We start from the raw sequence: 20,451 nt of genomic DNA on the forward strand, positions 1-20,451 counted from the left end.
AATTAGACCCACTAATTGTCCAATGTTAAAGATGCTTTTCCTGCATCTCATTGAGATGTTTAGTAAACAAAGGGGAGGGTGGGGAGAGCTCAGTGAAAGCTACAGCTGCATTTCCCAGGGCTTCACTCAGCAGAAGTCTAAAAAACCCAGCATTCCTTGTTTGGGTGCTGATATACACTGAAAGACCCAGAGGGCCTTGCATGGCAAGAGTGGGTAGTGAGACAGAGAGGGATTTAGAATCAGTGTACTCTAATGCAATCCTTCTACAGATGGGGAGAACCAGCGACCCTTATCCCAACTCCTAAAAGAGCTGCCCAGACTCGTGGCATCCGTCCTTCCCTAAGAAGTCCTCTAAATGGACCACTGCTGAGTGTTGCCTGCCTGACATCCTTTTCCCTTCATTTGCCACCAACAACTTCATTTTTATTTGGAGACTTGTTCCTGCCTACTCACTCCCATTGAATGCATTTCTTTGGGGCTGTCCATCAAAATGCTCCTTCTTCCCTTGATTCAATCTGAACCATTCAGCTCTCTCCTAGGAGTGAAATCTTAAGCACAGCAAAGACAGACTAGAAATAGGTGGAGCTGACCAATCATTGTCACCAAGCCCCGAAACCACTGGTTTCCACAGCCACCTGGTTCCCCAGGGTGCCAAAGTCCTTTCATTCCTAGGGACTGTCATTCAGCTACATTTGGTCCCATGAGATATTCCTACCAATTCACTTTTGTTCAAAATAGCCAAGAGCTTGATAATACTGTGTCCCGTGTTTCATAAGCAGAAGGCTGGAAATAAAGTGGAGAAGTACACAAAAAACCCTTGCTTCCAATATCACAGGACTTTGAGTTCACAGATTATTAGAATGAGAGTGGACTTAACTGACCAACTCCCTGCCAAATCATTGTCCAGCCTCCCAGTGGGAAGTCTTCACCTCCCAGTGAATCTTCTTCAATGGGTTTTGCAGCTCTGCCACTTGCTAGCTGTGGAGTAAAGGACAAATCACTTTGCTGCTCTGAGGCTCAGTTTGTATATGTTGTTGCATTGTGTGTTCTGAATGAGATAATGTCTGCAAAATGCTTTGCATATATATGGTATACAGTAAGTACTCAAATAAAGGCAGTTACCATATCTTGCATGGAAACAAAATCTGCCTATTCCCAGAGCACCACCCCCACACCATCCCACTTACCTCATAGAACCAAAGGTCTTTGACAAGGAAAATGTTTCTAGGTCTTCATGTTACTAAAATAACAGACCCAGAGAGCTCCAAGAGGTAACCCAGCCTCACGTAGCCTCAAGAGGTAACCCAGCCTCACGTAGCAAGCAACTGTGGTACGGGACTTGAGTTCCATAATGTCTTGCTGGCTGGCTGGTCTTTGAGCCATATCTTCAATGTTGTCTTCAAGGTCCAAAAGGAGACCTGAAACCACCAAGATGGACAACAGGGAAGAAAATTGTTTCTTGTGGAAAAAGAAAGAGAAAAGGAAATTATTTGATACAGTGCTCCCAGATTCCATCTTGAACATGTCCATCACCCATCACCTCGCTGGGTAATTGCCCACACAGTTACTGCATTACAGCTCCAATTAGATACTGTGGCCTACATTTGGGAAACAAAATAATTCACTCTGCTAAATTTGGTGCTGGGATTCTGCATTTATAAATCCAGCCCAGCGTGAGATCCAGGACAAATAAAACTCTATTCCCTGGACAGGTTAAGATGAGGCATCCATTCTTATTACAAACCCAATTAAAGCTTCCTAGAATCACAAGATGTGTAAAGCGTTGGTGAGGCATGCCAGAGATCTCAAACCCAAATGCCTGCAGAGGCTAGGCCAGTAATGTCAATGAATGAAGACGGACAGGTGGGTGTTATCGTGACCTGAGGCGTATATGCTTGGCCTAAGGAAGGAAGCCACCACTCAGCATTAGCTAATCATCGCCATGTGGGAGTATGGGCCCAGGGTTGCCACTCCCAGCTCCATCATTCACCAGCTGTGTGACCTTGGGCAAGCCACTAAACTTTTCTTGTCACTCAATTTTCTCATCCACAAAATGAAGATAATAATAGTGGCTACCTCTTAAGGTGGTTCTGAGAATTAAATATGCCATACATTGAAGTACTTAGAACATTGCTTACCCCATAGGAAGGACTCAATAACTACTAGCTTGTTGGTTGTTAAGTCAATGGTTTCAAAACAACGGATTCTTGGAGTCCATTATGGGGGCAAGGGTATTCAAGCTATTCTCAATATAGAAAGGCTAACTACAGGGGGTAAGACCAGGTTGACTACAGAATCTTTTATTTTGGCTGGTATTCTGGCATTCTAGGAGACTCTAGAAGAATTACATTAGGACTATTGCAATCAGAACCTTATTTGACTCACGATTATCTTTAACTTATTAAAATTTGGGCAACTAATTAATTCCTATTTTATGCAGTGGATTTAGTGAGCAAGATATTTTCAATTAAGGAGTCCTGGGGATAAAACAACAGGATTCTTGGTGAGCAAAAATTTGGGCACCGTTGTTCTATAACTAGAATATAGAAGATCTGGGTTTGGAATCGAGATGCTTAAATCCTTGACTTCATTATGATAATCGAAAGGAAATTCACCGATCATGGGTGGAGGATACCAGTGAACAAACTATTGTGAAAATTAGTGAATAAAGGGAAAGGAGCATGCATTTATTCTGCCTTTCCTCAAAGAACTGTACCCCAGGCTACCCAAATATTTGATAATACATTATAGATGTATTATAGGTAATAAATAAATATGGAATTATAGAAAGAGTATCACCCTTTTACAAACCCTACAAAATTAATAGATTTAGGCATTGAGCATCAATAGCTGCTAATATCACAAAAAGTACACTACCTGCTATGTCTTACAAAAAGAAATGAACATAAGTCTGATAAACCCTCTAGATCCAACTACCAATTTTCAAGGAAAACCAAGAAAAGAACACCTTAAAGAAACCATGAGACTATAGCAAAATACAGACTGGAGGAATCTTCTAGAGAAAATAACTCAGCTCTTCAACAATAAATTGCAAAGACCAAAAGGGTTATAAAGGAAGGGGACAGGTACAGTGACTCATTCCTGTAAACCCAGTGCTCTGGGAGGCTGAGGTGGAAGGATAGCTTGAGGCCAGGAGTTCAAGACCAGCCTGGGCAACGTAGTGAGACCCCCATCTCTACAACAAATAAAAACACCAGACAGGATGGTGTGAGCCTGTATTCCCAGCAACTCAGGAGGCTGAGGTGGAAGGATTGCTTGGGCCCAGGAGTTCAAGGCTGCAGTGAGCTATGATCACGCCACTGCACTCCAGCCTGGGTGACAGAGTGTGAGACCCTGTCTCTGAAAAAAGCAAGAGAGAGAGAGAGAGACAGAGAGTTAGAGAGGAAGGGGATCTACAGATTTAAAAAGACTTAGGCATATTAACCAAGTGAAATATATGAACTTTATTTGGATCCTGTGGTGGGCAGAATAATGGCCTGCAAAGATGTTCATCTCCTCATCCCTAGAACCTGTGAATACAGGTTATGGCAAAAGAGACTTCGCACACGAGGTTAAGGTTAGGGATCTTGAGATGGGAAGATTATTCCAAGTTTTTCAGGAAGGGTCAGTCTAATTTAATGAGTCTGTAAAAGTGGAGAATCCTTTCTGGCTGTAATCAGAAAGCAACGTGACTATAAAAGAAGGATCAGAGAGGAGCGATGTGACTGGTTTAGATGGTGGAGGAAGGGAGCCACAAGCCACAGGATGTGAACAACCTCTAAGAAGGTGGAAAACACAAACAGGCAGGTTCTCCTACAGAGCCTCCAGAAAGGCACATGGCTCTAATGATGCCTTGACTTCTGCTCAGAGACATCCGTGTTCAACTTCCAGAACTATAAGATCATAAATTTGTATTGCTTAAGCCACCAAGTTTATAGTGATTTGTTACAGCAGCAATGGAAAACTAATATGGATCCAAACAAGCAAACCATAGTTTTGGGATGATCTGTGCAGCAAACCGCCATGGCACATGTTTACCTATGTAACAGACCTGCACACCCTGCACATGTACCCCTGAACTTAAAATAAGAGTTGTAAATAAAATAAATACATTTTAAATTTTTTTAAATAAAAATTAAATCATTGGGAAATTTTAACAGTAGATATTTGATGATTTTAAGAAATTAGTGAGCTAAGAAATTACTTGATAGTATTAAAGAATTAGCTGATCATGACATTTCAAATTTTTGGTAATCCCCAGATTTTTGTGTTTTTGGTGCAATGCTCCTGCAAGTGATGTTTTGAGTGAGTGCTCACAGGAGGAAAGAGAGAATGGGGGCAAAGCAGGGAAGAGGGTAAACTCTAAGCAAGGGTATGGCCAGCTAGAGAATAGCCTTAGCCTGGCCCCAGAAGGATCTGTGGAGAATAAATTACATCATAGAGATGACAACACCTAGAGGCCAGGAATCTGGATTTTGTTCCTCTGTGTCAGTTACTGGCTCTGTGCTGCTGCCAGGTAATAGAGGGCTAAAGTTGACTCACCAGAGAATGAGGCGAGGCATCCATGAGGCATGCAGTCAGCACTCACAGCACCTGGAACACGGGTCCACCAGCCCATTAAAGGGATCTGGGAGGTACACCAACAGCGTCTATTACAGTCTACCCCTTAAACTGCTCCAATCCATCGCTTCTCACATTAAGTTCATTCCATGCAGCTGTAGCTTCTCTCTAGGACTCTGACTGGTCACCATTTGGAAGAAATTTTGACAAGAAGAAGATTAGTGGGATAAACTAGAGCTTCCACGGCTGCAGGTGGTCTCGAGGCTATCACTAATACTCACCATCTCCCTCCTCCACGACTCATTCTAGATCACCCTCTCCATCAGTTAGCACTTCTGCTGGACTAAAAGGCTTGTCAGATGGAGTGATACACACCCTCATCCTGGAGGGTCTGAGCCCCTGGTTACAATGCCCTTATCAGGCAGTGGTGGCTAACTGCCCATTTTCAGTGACAGTTAGTCATGGGAGTACAAAGTAATGCCCCGGTGAAGCACCTGAGAACCAATAATATCTCTCTCTGTTCTGATGGTGTAGCTGCAGCCCAGTCTCATCAAGATAAGAAGGGCCAATGCCCTGTGCCAGGATGGTGACTATTTTCTTTGCCTTATGGTCTTCCCAAAGTGCCCAGATGGCAGGCATAGATTTATGTTTGCTTTTATTGTGTCCTCTGGTGGAAATTGCCCCCACTGGAAATTACAATCTCGAGGTTCACACAGCCTGATGACACCACACAAATCCTCCAAGCTCATCACTAGGAGGTATGGAGAGCGAGTCAATGCCAATTTTCACTTCTTGGCTCTCGAACCCAATATTCTACCTCTTAATGACACAGCAAGATATAATGGCCATTGATTTACAGAATATTCTGCATCCATAAGGATAGTGTGCCAAACTTGCAGGCTGTCATCTCCAAGCTAACAGATCATCTATGCATTCAGTGGGCCATTCCACTGCTCTAACAGATGTACCCGCCTCTGGATAATGCAGAATACGGTAAGACCAGTGGATCTTATGGTCATGTGCCCACTGCTGCATCACTTGGCACAAAGTAGGATTCTACAGTATCACATGATGGCACATACATATGAATCCTTAAACAGCAGTGTTGGCTGAGGCCCTGAGAGCAGGAAAGGCAAACACACACCTGGAATACACGTCAATCCCAATCAAGATGTCCACAGTGTAAAAATCTAATACAGTCAATTTTTCACTCTATCATGTCCACATCAGGTGCGGATGGTTTCCTCCAGGGATTATATCATGTGGGAGACAGCATTCTCTCTGTTGTGAGAAGATTAGTGATTGAGAAACAGCAGTACCTGGATCAGCCTTGGTAAGACAGATCATGGTGTTTGTCCCATGCATCATCTCCATCTCTGCCACCACGGCTACTCCGTGGTGCAAACCCTGGGTTGGCCACAGAGAGAGAATAGCTGACACCTACTGGCTAAGTCATCCTGTCCATATGATTTTTTAGTGCTTTTTTCACAATAGATGTCTTCTGGTTGGCATCAAAATATGAAATAAGGCCAGGGCATGGTGGCTTATGCTTGTAATCCCAGCACTTTGGAAGGCTGAGGTGGGCAGATCACCTGAGATCAGGAGCTCAAGACCAGCCTGGCCAACATGGCAAAACTCCATCTCTACTAAAAATACAAAAATTAGCCAGGCATGGTGGCAGGCCTTTGTAATCCCAGCTACTCAGGAGGCTGAGGCAGGATAATTGCTTGAACCCAGGAAACAGAGGTTGCAGTGAGCCGAGATCGTGCCACTGCACTCCATCCTGGGCAACAGAGTGAGACTCCATCTCAAAAAAAAAAAAAAAAAGATACAGAATAATGAATCTACATTTTGTAGCCAGTCTCATATCTCTATCTGCATACCTTGTCCCCAAACTCTTTACCTCATCTTCCAATATTTCTCCAGGCCCTTGAGCAATCAGCCAAATCATTTACCACTTTCCAGAAGTTCATGTCTGTATTAGGCTATTCCTGCATTGCTATAAAGAAATACCTGGCCGGGCATGGTAGTTCACACCTGTAATCCCAACAGTTTGGGGCACCAAGGCGTACAGATTACCTTTGGTCAGGAGTTCGAGACCAGCCTGGCCAACATGGTGAAACCTCGTCTCTACTAAAAATGCAAAAATTAGTCAGCCGTGGTGGCACGCACCTGTAATCCCAGATACTCGGGAGGCTGAGGCAGGAGAATCGCTTGAACCCAGGAGGCAGAGGTTGCAGTGAGCCAAGATCGCACCATTGCACTCCAGCCTGGGCAACAAGAGCAAAACTCCATTGAAAGAAAGAAAGAAAGAAAGAAAGAGAGAGAGAGAGGAAGGAAGGAAGGAGAAAGAAAGAGAGAGAGAGAGAGAGAAAGGAAGGAAGGGAGGAAGGAAGGAAGGAAGGAAGGAAGGAAGGAAGGAAGGAAGGAAGGAAGGAAGGAAGGAAGGAAGGAAGGAAAGAGAGACCTGAGACTGGGTAATTTATTAAGAAAAGATTTTCCATTGACTCACAGTTCCACAGTCTTTAAAGAAAGGCAACAGCATCTGCTCAGCTACTGGTGAACCCTCAAAGAGCTTTCACTCATGGTGCAAGGTGAAGCAGGAGCATTATCACATGGCAAAAGCAGGAGCAGGAGGCAGGGAGGTGCCACACACTTTTACACAACCAGATCTCATATGAACTCAGAGTGAGAGCTCACTTACCATTAAGGGGGTGGCACAAGCCATTCATGAGGAATCCACCCCATGACCCAAACACCTTCCACCAGGCCCCACCTCCAACATTGGAGATTATATTTCTATTTCTTTTTCTTTTTTCTTTTCTTTTCCTTTTTTTTTTTGAGACAGGGTCTCATTCTGTCACCCAGGCTGGAGTACAGTGGCACAATCATGGCTCGCTGCAGCCTCGACCTCCCAACCTCAATTTATCCTGCCTCCTGAGTAGCTGGGACTACAGGTATGTGCCATCATTCCCTGCTAATTTTTGTATTTTTTGTAGAGATGAAGTTTCACCATGTTGCCCAGGCTGGTCTCGAACTCCTGGGCTAAAGCAATATAATCCCAAAGTGCTGGGATTATAAATGTGAGCCACCATGCCCAGCCAGGAGATTACATTTCAACATGAGATTTGGGTGGGGACAAATATCCAAACTGTGTCCATGTTTATCCTTAACTTGGGCCATTTCTCTCTCTACACAAAGTGAATGGCTTGGAAGGTGCTCAGAGATTGAGAGGATCTCCCCTCACCAGTCCTTCAGATCCAACTCCAAGTGTGCCTGTAGTGCTGCCACAGTCCATTTTTGGCTTACAGCCACAGACTGGGTCAAGCAAGCTTATTCCTCTTCCATCGGCTGGAAACCCCTCCATGTGTCATAAGTGAGAGTCAAGAGAGTGGCCCTGGGTGCTTGTGTTCCCTGGACCTGCTTGAGCCCAGTCCAATAGATACCACCTCCAATTCACAACAAACTGCTGCTGGGCCCACCTGACCTTATGCCTTTATAGGCCTCACAGTGCCCAGCTCTTGATGAGACTAGCAGCTTCCAACTACATGGTTACTTGATATCACACAATCAGACACTCGGTTGTCACCAGAGCCCAGTAGCAAGCCCAGAGCTGCTTTTCAGATGGTATATACTGTTGGGTGCTTTAGATGGTGTGTTTGTTTCCCAGAGCTGCCATAACAAATTAACATCAACTGGGTGGCTTAAAACAACAGAAAACTTATTCCTCACAGTTCTGGAGGCCAGAAGTCCAAAGTCAAGGTGTTCACAGGGTTGGTTCCTTCTGGAGGCTCTCAGGGAGAAACCATCCCATGCCTCTCTCCCAGCTTCTGGTGTTGCTGGCAATTCTTGGTGTTTCTTGGCTTCTAGATGCATTGCTCCAGTCTCCGCCTCTGTCTTCATATGGCGTTCTCTCCCTGTGAGTAAGTATGCCTCCAGATCTCCCTCTCCTTATAAGGACACAAGTCTTCCTATTTAGGGTGCACCCTAATACAGGATGACCTTATTTTAACTTGATTACATCTGCAAAGACATTATTTCCATATAAGGTCACATTCATAGGTACCAGGAGTTAGGACTTCAACACATCTTTTTGAGACACAATTCCACCAACTATAGATAGCATGGCCATATACCAAAACCCCAGCATCCTTCTCTACCAAAAATCCCCCTAGTTCCATGATGTTTGCTAAGTCATATGCTCAAGCAATAGGGCTGCTTGTACAGCAGCTTGGATCTGCTCCAGAGCCCTTTTCTGCTCTTGGCTGAACTCAAAAACTAGCAGCCTTCCCTGTCATTCGATAAATGTGTAGGAGAAGTATTTTCAAGTGCAAAGTATTCTGTCTTCAAAACCCAAAAAGGCCCACCAAGCATTGTGCTTCTTTTTATTTGGTGGAAGGTGCAAAGTGCAATAACTTGTCCTTACCTTAACAGGGGATGTGCTGGCAGATCATTGGACCCTTGAAAACTTCACTAACATGGCAAGCTGAATCTTAATAGGTTTTCTCTCCTATCTTCTGGACCAAATTTGACTTACCAAGGCATTCAGGGTACTTCCCATTCCTTTTTTGTATTTTAATCTTTTTAAATTTGATTTTCTTAATTGGCCCACAATAATTATATATACCTATGAGGTACATAGTGATGTTGTGATACATATAAAGTATAGTAGGCCAAGCACCATGGCTCATGCCTGTAATCTCAGCACTTTGGGAGGCTGAAGCAGGAGGACTGCTTACGTTCAGGAGTTCAAGACCAGCCTGAGCAACATGGCAACACTTTTTCTCTACTAAAAATTAAAAAAAAAAAAATGGCCATGCATGGTGACATGCACTTGTAGTCCCAGCTACTTGAGAGACTGAGATGGGAGGATCACTTGAGTCTGGGAGATCAAAGCTGCAGTGAGCTGTGATCATGCCACTGCACTTCAGCTGTGATCACTCCAGGGCACTCCAGCGTAGGCAACAAAGTAAGACCCTGTCTCAAAAAAATAAAAATATAGTGATTAAATCAGGATACTTAGAAATATCATCACCTCAGACATTTATCATTTCTTTGTGTTGGAATATTCAGTATCCTCCTTCTAGCTATTTGAAACTATATACTTATTATTATTATTATTATTATTACTATTAGGGACAGGTCTTTCTCTGTCACCCAGGCTAGACAAAAGTGGCATGATCATAGCTCACTGTAAACTTGTACTGCTGAGCTCAAGTGATCCTTCCACCTCAGGCTACCAAGTAGCTGGGTCTACAGGCATGTACCACCACACTCAGGTAATTTAATTTTTTTGTAGAGACAGAGTCTTGCTATGTTGCTCAGGCTGGTCTCAAACTCCTGGCCTCAAGAGATCCCCCTGCCTCAGCCTCCCAAGGCACTGGGATTACAGTCATAAGCCACCACGCCTGGCCCTGAAACTATGTAATATATTTCTGTTAACTACAGTCATTTGCAGCAACATGGATGGAACCGGAAGGCATTATGTTAAGTGAAATGCAGGTTCTCACTTATATGTGAAACCTAAAAGGAGTTAATCTCATAGAAGTAAAAAGTAGAACAGAGGATACTAGAGGCAGGGCAGAGTAAGGGGACAGGGGCAGAAAAGGAAAGATTTGTTAAAGGATACAAAACTACAGCTAGATGGAAGGAATGTGTTCTAATACTTTATAGCACACATAGGATGACTCAGCACTTTCTGCTCATCAGGTCTAATTAACACGATGTCACTAAGGTGGTGGAGCAATGTGATGTCCTGCAGACTTTCTAGGGGATCCAGGTCCCTTCAGACTATATTGAGCAAAGAACTGGAGAATTAACATGGCCCTGAGGAAAGATCATGAATTTATCTGTTATTTGTCCCATGTAAATGAAGACTGCTTCTGATGCTCATTCTTGACAGGTATTGAAAAGGACACATTCACTAGATCAGTAGCTGTACATCTCACATCAGAGGCTGTGCTGCTCTGCTCTGGAAAAGATACTGCTACTAGCATAGCAGTGAGATCACAGCTGCTACTTGATTGCATTTGAGATAGTCCACTGTCATCCGCCATGATCTGCCTGGTTTTTGCAGGGGTTGATTAATTTAAAAAGAAGCAATGGGCGGCCAGCCGCCCCGTCTGGGAGGGAGGTGGGGGGCAGCATCCCCCTGGCCAGCCGCCCCATCCGGGAGGGAGGTGGGGGGCAGCCCCCGCCCAGCCACTGCCCCGTCTGGGAGGTGGGGGCGCCTCGGCCCAGCTGCCCCGTCTGGGAAGTGAGGAGCCCCTCTGCCCGGCCGCCACCCCGTCTGGGAGGTGTACCCAACAGCTCATTGAGAACAGGCCATGATGACGATGGCGTTTTGTCGAATATTAAAGGGGGAAATGTGGGGAAAAGAAAGAGAGATCAGATTGTTACTGTGTCTGTGTAGAAAGAAGTAGACATGGGAGACTCCATTTTGTTCTGTACTAACAGAAATTCTTCTGCCTTGGGATGCTGTTAATCTATAACCTTACCCCCAACCCCGTGCTCTCTGAAACATGTGCCATGTCCACTCAGGGTTAAATGGATTAAGGGCGGTACAAGATGTGCTTTGTTAAACAGATGCTTGAAGGCAGCATGCTCGTTAAGGGTCATCACCACTCCCTAATCTCAAGTACCCAGGAACACAAACACTGCGGAAGGCTGCCTAGGAAAACCAGAGACCCTTGTTCACATGTTTATCTGCTGACCTTCCCTCCACTATTGTCCTATGACCCTGCCAAATCCCCCTCTCCGAGAAACACCCAAGAATGATCAATAAATACTAAAAAATAAAATAAAATAAAAATAAAAATAAATAAAAAATAAAATAAATAAATAAAAAGAAGCAATGGGACCAAACCTGTGTATCATAGAAATCCTTGAGGGTGAAGCTCATCTCCATTTTTCCTCCAGGATGTAATATTGTTTTTTATTTACTATCTTGGCTGCGGCTGGAAGGGAGTAGTCTCAAGGACTTCCACCGGGCCTTTCCTACTACAATAGCTGTTACTTCTTAGGTCAAAGAACCAACAATTAAAAGTCATACCAACAATTAAGTATGTCTATTCCAACTGTGCATTTGGAAACAAGAATGACCAATAGCTAGTCTGTAGAATATCACATGGGTCAATTTCCCAGACAAACTGCAGGAGATGAACCTAGTGTAGGGCTCCATGTATCATATTAGTTGGCCTTCATGTGCCACCACTCTAACAGGAGCCACGATGGTGCTTTGGCTCTTTGGATATTAGCATCAACCCATACCCTATGTCCAACAGTCCTCAACATCCCTGTATTAATTTTCTATTGCTGCCAAAACAAATTACCACAAACTTGATGGCTTAGAATGGTACCCACTTATTATCTCACAGTCCTGTAAATCAGAAGTCTGGTTATAGCATGACCCAATGGGTCCTCTGCTTAGAGTCTCACAAGGCTGAAATCAAGGTGTTGGCCTGGATCCCTTTCTGAAGGCTCTGGGGATGAATCTGCCACCAAGCTTATTCAGGTTGATGGCTGAATTTGGTTCCTTGTAGTTGCAGGACTGAGGTCTCATTACCTTGCTGGATGTTAGTCTTCAATCACAGAAGCTGCTCACATTTTTTTCTCATGCCTTGATGTAGCCCCCTCTAGCAAGGGCAGTTTGAGTCCCTCTCAGCTTTGATCTCTCTGACGTCCCTTCTGCCTTCTCTCCTGCCTCCATCTGGAGAAAGTACTCTACTTTTCAAGGTTCCTGTGATTAGTTCAAACCCACTTGGATTATCCAGGATCATCTTTCTATCTTAAAATCTGCAATCTTAATTATAGCTACCATGTCTCTTTTTCTATATGTAATATATTGAGAGTGTTATAGTTTATTTCATGTTGCTATAACAGAGTATTAAAGACTGGGTAATTTTTTTTTTTTTTTTTTTTTTTTTTGAGTTGGAGTCTCGCTCTGTCGCCCAGGCTGGAGTGCAGTGGCACGATCTCGGCTCACTGCAAGCTCCGCCTCCCGGGTTCACACCATTCTCCTGCCTCAGCCTCCCGAGTATCTGGGACTACAGGCACCCACCACCACGCCCAGCTAATTTTTTTGTATTTTTAGTAGAGATGGGGTTTCACAGTGTTAGTCAGGATGGTCTCGATCTCCCGACCTCGTGATCTGCCCACCTCGGCCTCCCAAAGTGCTGGGATTACAGGCATTAGCCACCGCACCCGGCCAAGACTGGGTCATTTTTAAAGAAAATAAGTTTCTTTGGCTCACAGTTCTAGAAGCTGGAAAGTCCAAAAGCATGGCACCAGCATCTGGCAAGAGTCCTCTCATGGTGGAGAGGAGGAAGGCAGAAGCCCAAGCATGAGACAGCAAATATATAGGGGTCCAATTTATCCCTTTATCAGGAGCCCACTGCCACAATAATTAACCCAACTCCTCAATAATGGCATTAATCCATTCATGAAGGCAGAGCTCTCATGACTTAATCACCTCTTAAAATCTCCGCTTCCCAATACCATCACATTGGCAATTAAAGATCAACATGAGTTTTGGCAGGGCCATTCAAACCATAGCATACAGGATCCAGGGATCAGGGAATGGACATCTTTGGCAGTCCATTATTCTGCCTACCACACACCAGTATACAGGTCCCTGAATAAGTGGTCATAAATCTTTTGGGAAGAACTAGGGGAACAACAACTGTACACACTTCCACTAGGCCTTTCCTACTACAATTGCTTACTCCACAGGTCAAAGAATCAACAATCGAGAGTCCATTAAGAGTACACACTGCCATGGTGTCACAAGGTCCTTTCTCATGGGGACGCTGTCCTCCCCCTTGGTCAATGGGTTCTAAGTTTGAGAACTGGTTCAATTATGGAAACTGGGTAAGGGATCATGGCTTTCCTTGGGGATACCTGACTTCATCCTTCTGCTCATCCATTCCTGATCTTCTTTGACTATACATATTAAGTAACAGCCTGTTAGCAACTTATCTATCCTTCCCAGGAATGCCATGCTCCATTAGCCATCTCCATGGATCCCAGCAGATAAGGCTGCCCTGACTGCCATTCTGACTTGCTGCCCATGACAGTAACAATGCCCTACTTGCCTGATGGGTAAGTGTTGCCACCTGGCTTCTGCTACTCCACGATCCCATCATTCTCATGGCTATTAGGATACCAGTTCTGTTGCAGCATCTCTACCAGCACCACCCTCAGAGCACAGCCACTACGGAGCTTCCCAGTGATGCTGGTGCCTCCCTCATGGACACATTCCTTACAGCCTTGGTAAAAGGAGTGCCTACCAGGCCTTCCCAGTGAGTCTCGTCAGCAGATGGCTTTTTTCTTTTTTCTTTTTTGAGATGGAGTCTTGCTCTGTCACCCAGGCTGGAGTGCAGCGGCACAGTCTGGGCTCACTGCAACCTCCACCTCCTAGATTCAAGCAATTCTCCTGCCTCAGCCTCCAGAGTAGCTGAGAATACAGGTGCACCACCATACCCAGCTAATTTTTATGTTTCTAATAGAGATGAGTTCACCATGTTAACCAGGCTGGTCTCTAACTCCTGACCTCAGGTGATCCACCCCTCTTGGCCTCCCAGAGTGCTGGGATTACAGGCGTGAGCCACCGCATCCTGCCTTACCATATATAGTAGATCCACTTGATCATTCCCACTACTCTGAGCCTTTTGATCCTTCAGTTTGCCATCCCTACTTCACTCAATGTGAGCCATTTTTCCAAGCACCCCAGCAGCATATCAGGACTGGCACCTGAGGCACTTAACAGGATGTTGAATCTTATTTAACAGGAAGGGAAGAATGCCCCATAATGACTCATAATCTTTTACCCAGCTTTCTATCCTCCTTGATCCAGCACCTTCAGGATCTACCCCGAGGCATGTCTCCATATTCCAGGTCCTGCAAACCCTTTAGAGTTTATCATCTCTCTTCCTTCAGCAGATCCAGCATTTTCCTGATCAAGCCACGCTGGGACTTAACTCTTCTTATTGGTCTGATGTCCAGGTGGGGAAGGGAGGGAATATTATAAGTAGAGAAAGCATTGTCTTGTAGGCTAATTTGAGGTTTCTGCATAATTTTCAAGCAAAGGAAGGCCACTGTCTTCTAACAAAGGGGAGTGGGTTGCTTCTGCAGGCTTGAAGGGTTCAGGAAAATCAGGAGATTTGAGGTCCTCAAGCTCATCTACCCAAATACCTTCATCCCAATTCTCAAGCTCTCACTCTCTCCCTATCAGGGTACCGACCTTGGGAAAGCTGACAATTCTGCTTTCTTTAAAGTTCAGTAAGTTTTACAACAGAGTCCTGTACATGGTCTTCCACTTGGTTTGCCTTCCAGCTACAGAAGATGAGGGTCTCTTTAAAATATTCCCAAGGAGGCTCCCTGACTCTCACATTTGACTTTAAATTATAATGGATAGATGTGAGTTATTGTTTTCCCTGTCCAGTGGATTCAGTGATTCATGAAAACTCATCAACAGCCGCTCAATTTTATAACTCTCACAGTTGTTATTTCCCCATGTTGTTTAAAACCCAGAGACACCGAACAAGTTATTGCATCCTCTTCCACCATAGTCCAGACCAGTTCATTACAAGTGAAAGTTCATTATAGGTGAACATGCAATTGTCCTGAGACACCATGCCAGGGCCCATCCATATTCCACCTACCACCAGTGATGGGTTCTTCATTGCCTTTAAACCAGTAGGTGCTCCAACTCCACAGTCCCATGTTTAGGATCTGGGTTTTGGTTTGGTTTGGTTTTTGTTTTGTTTTGTTTTGTTTTGTTTTGTTTTGTTTGAGGCAGGGTCTTGCTCCATCACCCAGGCAGGAGTGCAGTGCTGCAATCACGGCTCATTGCAGCCTTGACCTTGTGGGCTCAAGCGATCCTCCCACCTCACTTTTTACATTTTTTGTAGAGATGAGATTTCATTATGTTTCCCAGACTGGTCTCTAACTCCTGGGCTCAAGCATTTGTCCTGCCTTGGCCTCCCAAACTGCTAGGGATCTTAGAAGCAGAACCTGAGCCAGGCATTTGTCCAAGGGATTTGTGAAGAGAGTGCTCACAGGACAAACAGACTCAGGGAGGCAGCAGAGGGCACTGGGAGGTGGGGCAACTAAACAAAAGATGTGGTCTCAGCTGGAGTCCAGCCTCAGCCTGATCCCACATGGAGCCCTGGAACATAAGTGGCACTACACATTAGGTCCCACCTTGAGGCAAGGGGACCAGCATTTTGTTCCTCATATCAGTCAGCCATGGGCTGCAGGCTGCCTCTTTGAAAGAGGGTAGCCTCCTGGGGAGAGGCAGCTCTCATGCAACAAAGGCAATTCAGTGGAACAGGGGTAGCTCTGAGCCATCAGCCACCAACACAGCAGTTGAAGATGGGTATATCAGGGGAGGTAATGAAAGGGGTATGCCACAAAAAGAAGTGGGAAGTGGGGATAGATATTTTAAGCAGAAGAATCATACCCTATAAAATTATGCAGACTTTTATTATTTAAAAAGCATTTTTCAAAATCACGCACAGTGGCAAGTGCCTGTAATCCCAGCTACTCGGGAGGCTAAGGCAGGAGGATCACTTCAGCCTAGGGATTTGAGAACAGCATGTGCAACATAGCGAGACCCGATCTTAAATTTAAAAAAAAAAAAAGTATATTGAAATTCACAAAAATAAAATTCATGGAGTTAGAATAGGTATTATTATGACACACAATAGCATGGATGAATCTCAAAATAACTATGATTGGTAAAAGAAGGCAAACCAAAAAAGCACATACTGTATCATTCCATTTACATACAATTCTATAGAATGAAAACTTGTCAATAGTGGCAAAAAGCAAAACTGTGGTTCCTTGGGAGGAGGTGGGACAGGGGGGTGCAGGAGAGATGACAAGAGGGTTCAAGGACACCTCTTCAGTGATGGATGGGCTCACTATCCCGAGTGTGCTTGTGGCTTCAGAGGTATACACATGTGTCAAAATTCATGAATCATATACTGTAAATATGGGCAATAAAACGTATGTCAATTATGCCCCCAATAAAGCTGGAAAAGGGGTTTAAAGAAAGGACGCTTTGTGCAAGGACTGCCTTGAGACTTGGAAAAAAAAGTTGTAAAAGAGCCAGAGCAGGCACCACAACTGTACATAGAGATAGGGAAACTGAGGCTCAGAATATGTAATTGACCTCAGGTTACACAGCTGGGAAAAGGCACAGCCAGCACTCTAATCCAGGCCCCTTGGCTCCAAGTTCAGTGCTCTTACCAGATGCCAGAATTAAACAACACGCTTAGCTGGGACCCTCCCTCCTCCTGGTCATGGCCAGTGGTTGCAAATAACAAAATCAGCGTAAGTCAAAGAGGAATTGACTGGCTCAAGTGAACCTATTGTAGCAAGGGCAGGGGTAGAGCTGGCTTCAGGGATGTCCAGCACCAGGGAGTAGCAACTGAGCATTGGTCAGCTGCTACTCCTCTCTCTCTCCACCTTTCGTCTTTGACTCTCTCTGCACATCGGCTGCATTCTTTCAGACTGGCTTTTTCCATGAGGCTCACAGCATGGCCACTGGCAGCTCCTGAGTGCACAGCCCCTCAACTCTGTGATCATAGAGGCTTGACTCTTTTAGGCTTCCATAGATCCCCTAATTGCAAGGGAAGAGCTCTGATTAGCTAGCTTGAATCACATGCCCACTTCCAGCCAGTCACTGGTGAGGATGGAAGAATATGGCTGCCCTCTTGTCAACTCCATATTAGTTGGTGGAGTCAGGGGTGCAGACACCACGTGCAAAGAACCACACAAAGCTAACATACCCAGATAGGGCTGTATCCCACCTGGTCACAGAACCACTGAACTGTCTGCTCTAGTGATATCTCACTAGGTAGAGGGTCCCAGGACCTTGTGGAAGGTGGAAGAGAAAGCACTCAGAATACAGGCACTGGAAGGCTCTAAGACAAGCTTGCTCAATGCTAGACTTTTGCCTGAACAGCCATCCTTCAGCACTAGGTCAGTTTGGGTCCTCTGAGAAGCACATGCCAAGAAAGGATTTCATTGATTGAAGGAAACATCCATCAAGGGAAAGGGGAGAGGAGGCAGGTACAGGCAGGAGAGTCTTCGAACCAAACCAAACTCTGGGTCTGACGTCTGTGAAAGCAGAGAGGGGAGCAAGGATTGGACTGGTAGAGAATTGGACTCGGAGAGTTCTGAGACAGTCTCAGCCAGAGAAAAATGGGGAGTTCCCAAGCAAAGGTTGCCCATCAAAGGGTGTGGTGGGCTGAGAAAGGCTCCCCAAAAATATCCACATCAAATACCTGGAACCGGGCTGTGCACGGTGGCTCACGCCTGTAATCCCAGCACTTTGGGAGGCTGAGGCAGGTGGATCACAAGGTCAAGAGATGGAGACCAGCCTGGCCAACATGGTGAAACCCCGTCTCTACTAAAAATATTAAAAAATTAGCCAGGCGTGGTGGTGGGTGCCTGTAGTCCCAGAGACTCGGGAGACTAGGGCAGGCGAATCACTTGAACCCGGGAGGCGGAGGTTGCAGTGAGCTGAGATCGTGCCACTGCACTCCAGCCTGGCGAGACAGCAAGACTCCGTCTCAAAAAAAAAATCCCTGGAACCTTAAATGTTACCTTATTTGGAAAAGGGGTCTTGGAAGATGGGATTAAGGACCTTGAGATGGTGAGATTATCCTGGATTATCAGAATGATCCCTAAATCCATTCCAAGTGTTCTTATAAGAGAAAGGTAGAGAGGGGTTCAAGACAGACAGAAGAGAAGACACCAAGAGAAGAGGAGAAGGCAATGTGAAAACAGAGGCACAGACTGGAGTTACGCAGCCACAAGGCTGACAGCCATCAGAGGTGGAAAGAAGGAAGGCTTCTCCCCCAGAGCCTCGGAGTACAGCCAACACCTTGATTTTGAACTTCTGCCTTCCAAAATTGGTAGGGAATACATTTGTGTGTGTGTGTGTGTTAAACCACCAGTTTGTGGCAACTTGTTACAGCAGCCACAGAAAACTAATATAGAGGGGTCCCATGTTGGGCAGGACTGGCCGACCTCTATTACCCCGAAGTGCTCAGTCTTTGGCCGAGAGCATTTGGGAGAAGCACAGCTAGACCTGAACATTATGGTGGAGCCACAGATGCAGCAGCAAAAGGCAGTCAGTTGGCTGCCTTTGAGGGGGATCTGAGCAGCCCACCTTTGGGGCCACCAAGAATCCAGCACCTACTATGCATCGACTATGTCTAGCACATAGTAGATACTCAGAAACTATTGTTAGATGTTGGCTGCAGAATGGATGAATGTTCTGTTTGGGTTCTCAAGGTAAAATCAGTGGATGAGAAGTACAGGGACATGGATTTCAACTTGGCATAATAATCATAGCCAACATTAGACAGAAACTACTATGTGCTATGCACACGTACCAAGACACATGTATCTATGTATATGTTGATGTATGTGTATGTGTGTATACAAACACATGTAGGTATATATGCACACAAACACACAGTCAAATAAGCTTAGACTTCATTTAAAATTTACAACAATCGTTTGAGGTAAGTTTTATTAGCCCCTTTGAGGAAACTGAGTATTTGCTAGGTGCCAGGTGCCTTGTTAAGACATTTCTCAGTACTTGCTCATTTAAATTACCTGACAAGTCTACAGGAAAGGTAGCATATTCTTTTATTTTTAATTTTGAGACAGGGTCTTGCTCTGTTGCCCAGGCTGGAGTGCAGTGGCACGATCATGGCTCACTGCAGCCTCAAACTCCCAGGCCCAAGTGATCCTCCCACCTCAACCTCCCGAGTAGCTGCGACCACCGATGCACACCACCACACCTGGCTAATTTTTAAAAATTTCTGTAGAGACAGGATCTCACTAGGTTGCCCAGGTTGTCACCTGCATTGGTCTCCCAAAGTGCTGGAATAAAAGGAGTGAGACACTGCACCTGGTCACATTATTCTTATTTTATAAAGAAACAAAGCAATTATTTTATAAATAAATAAGACTCGAGGTCACACAGCTAGGTCAACCTAGTTCCACCTCCAAAGCCCTGCTCCTAATCACGACTTCGTCCTGCCTTCCATGCACACACGATGATTCTGTTCCAGGATTCCACAGGCCATAAGCCCACAGATACACCAAAAGGCATTGTGATTTTTTTTTTTCCTTTTGCTGCCTGTGGTGTCTGAGATGGAAAGTATGCCAGCCCCTGCTTGGAGCGACCGCAGAAGCTCCAGAAGAATGCCCCCACCTTGCTCCTGTCAGGTTCTCTGTCTCAGACGTGGCGCCATCATTGACACCGTCTTCCCAAGCTAGCGTGTTCTGACAACTTGCTGGTAATGGGACGCCAGCGGCAAATCATTAGCCTCCTCCATCCCCACCGCACGCAGCCAGGCTTGGCTTGTTGCTGCCGAATGCCCAATACATGTCAGCTCTGTTTGGAAATTGGATCCAGTCTGGAAAGTCACTCGATCACAGTGGGGATCTGAAGGGAACAGTTGAAACTCCCACCTGGATTCCTGTGACTGTCCTTCCCTGGGGCTTTGAAGGGGTCCCAGGCACAGTGAGGTGGGTTTCAGGCTTGAGAGGCTTCGCCCTGGAGGGAGGGCTGAAGGTCAGAGAAGGCAGAACTGAAGGAAGGAAGGTAGCTGGCATCCTGGGCCAGCCTCACCTGCACCACTGCTTGCCGTGTGACCTTGGGCAAGTCATTCGCCTGCCCTGGGCAACGTAGTGTGGACCAGATGCTCAGACTGGTGTCAGACAAACACAGGAGGGAATTCAAGCTTGAACACCACCAGATGGATGACCTTGGGCAAGTTCTTTAACCTTTTAAGTCTCAGGTTATTCATCCATTAAATGGATATAAATAATAGCCCTTATTCATAGGGTGACTTTGAGCGTACT

Source organism: Pan paniscus, chromosome 10, assembly GCF_029289425.2.
Source record: "Pan paniscus chromosome 10, NHGRI_mPanPan1-v2.0_pri, whole genome shotgun sequence".
Classification (NCBI taxonomy): domain Eukaryota; kingdom Metazoa; phylum Chordata; class Mammalia; order Primates; family Hominidae; genus Pan; species Pan paniscus.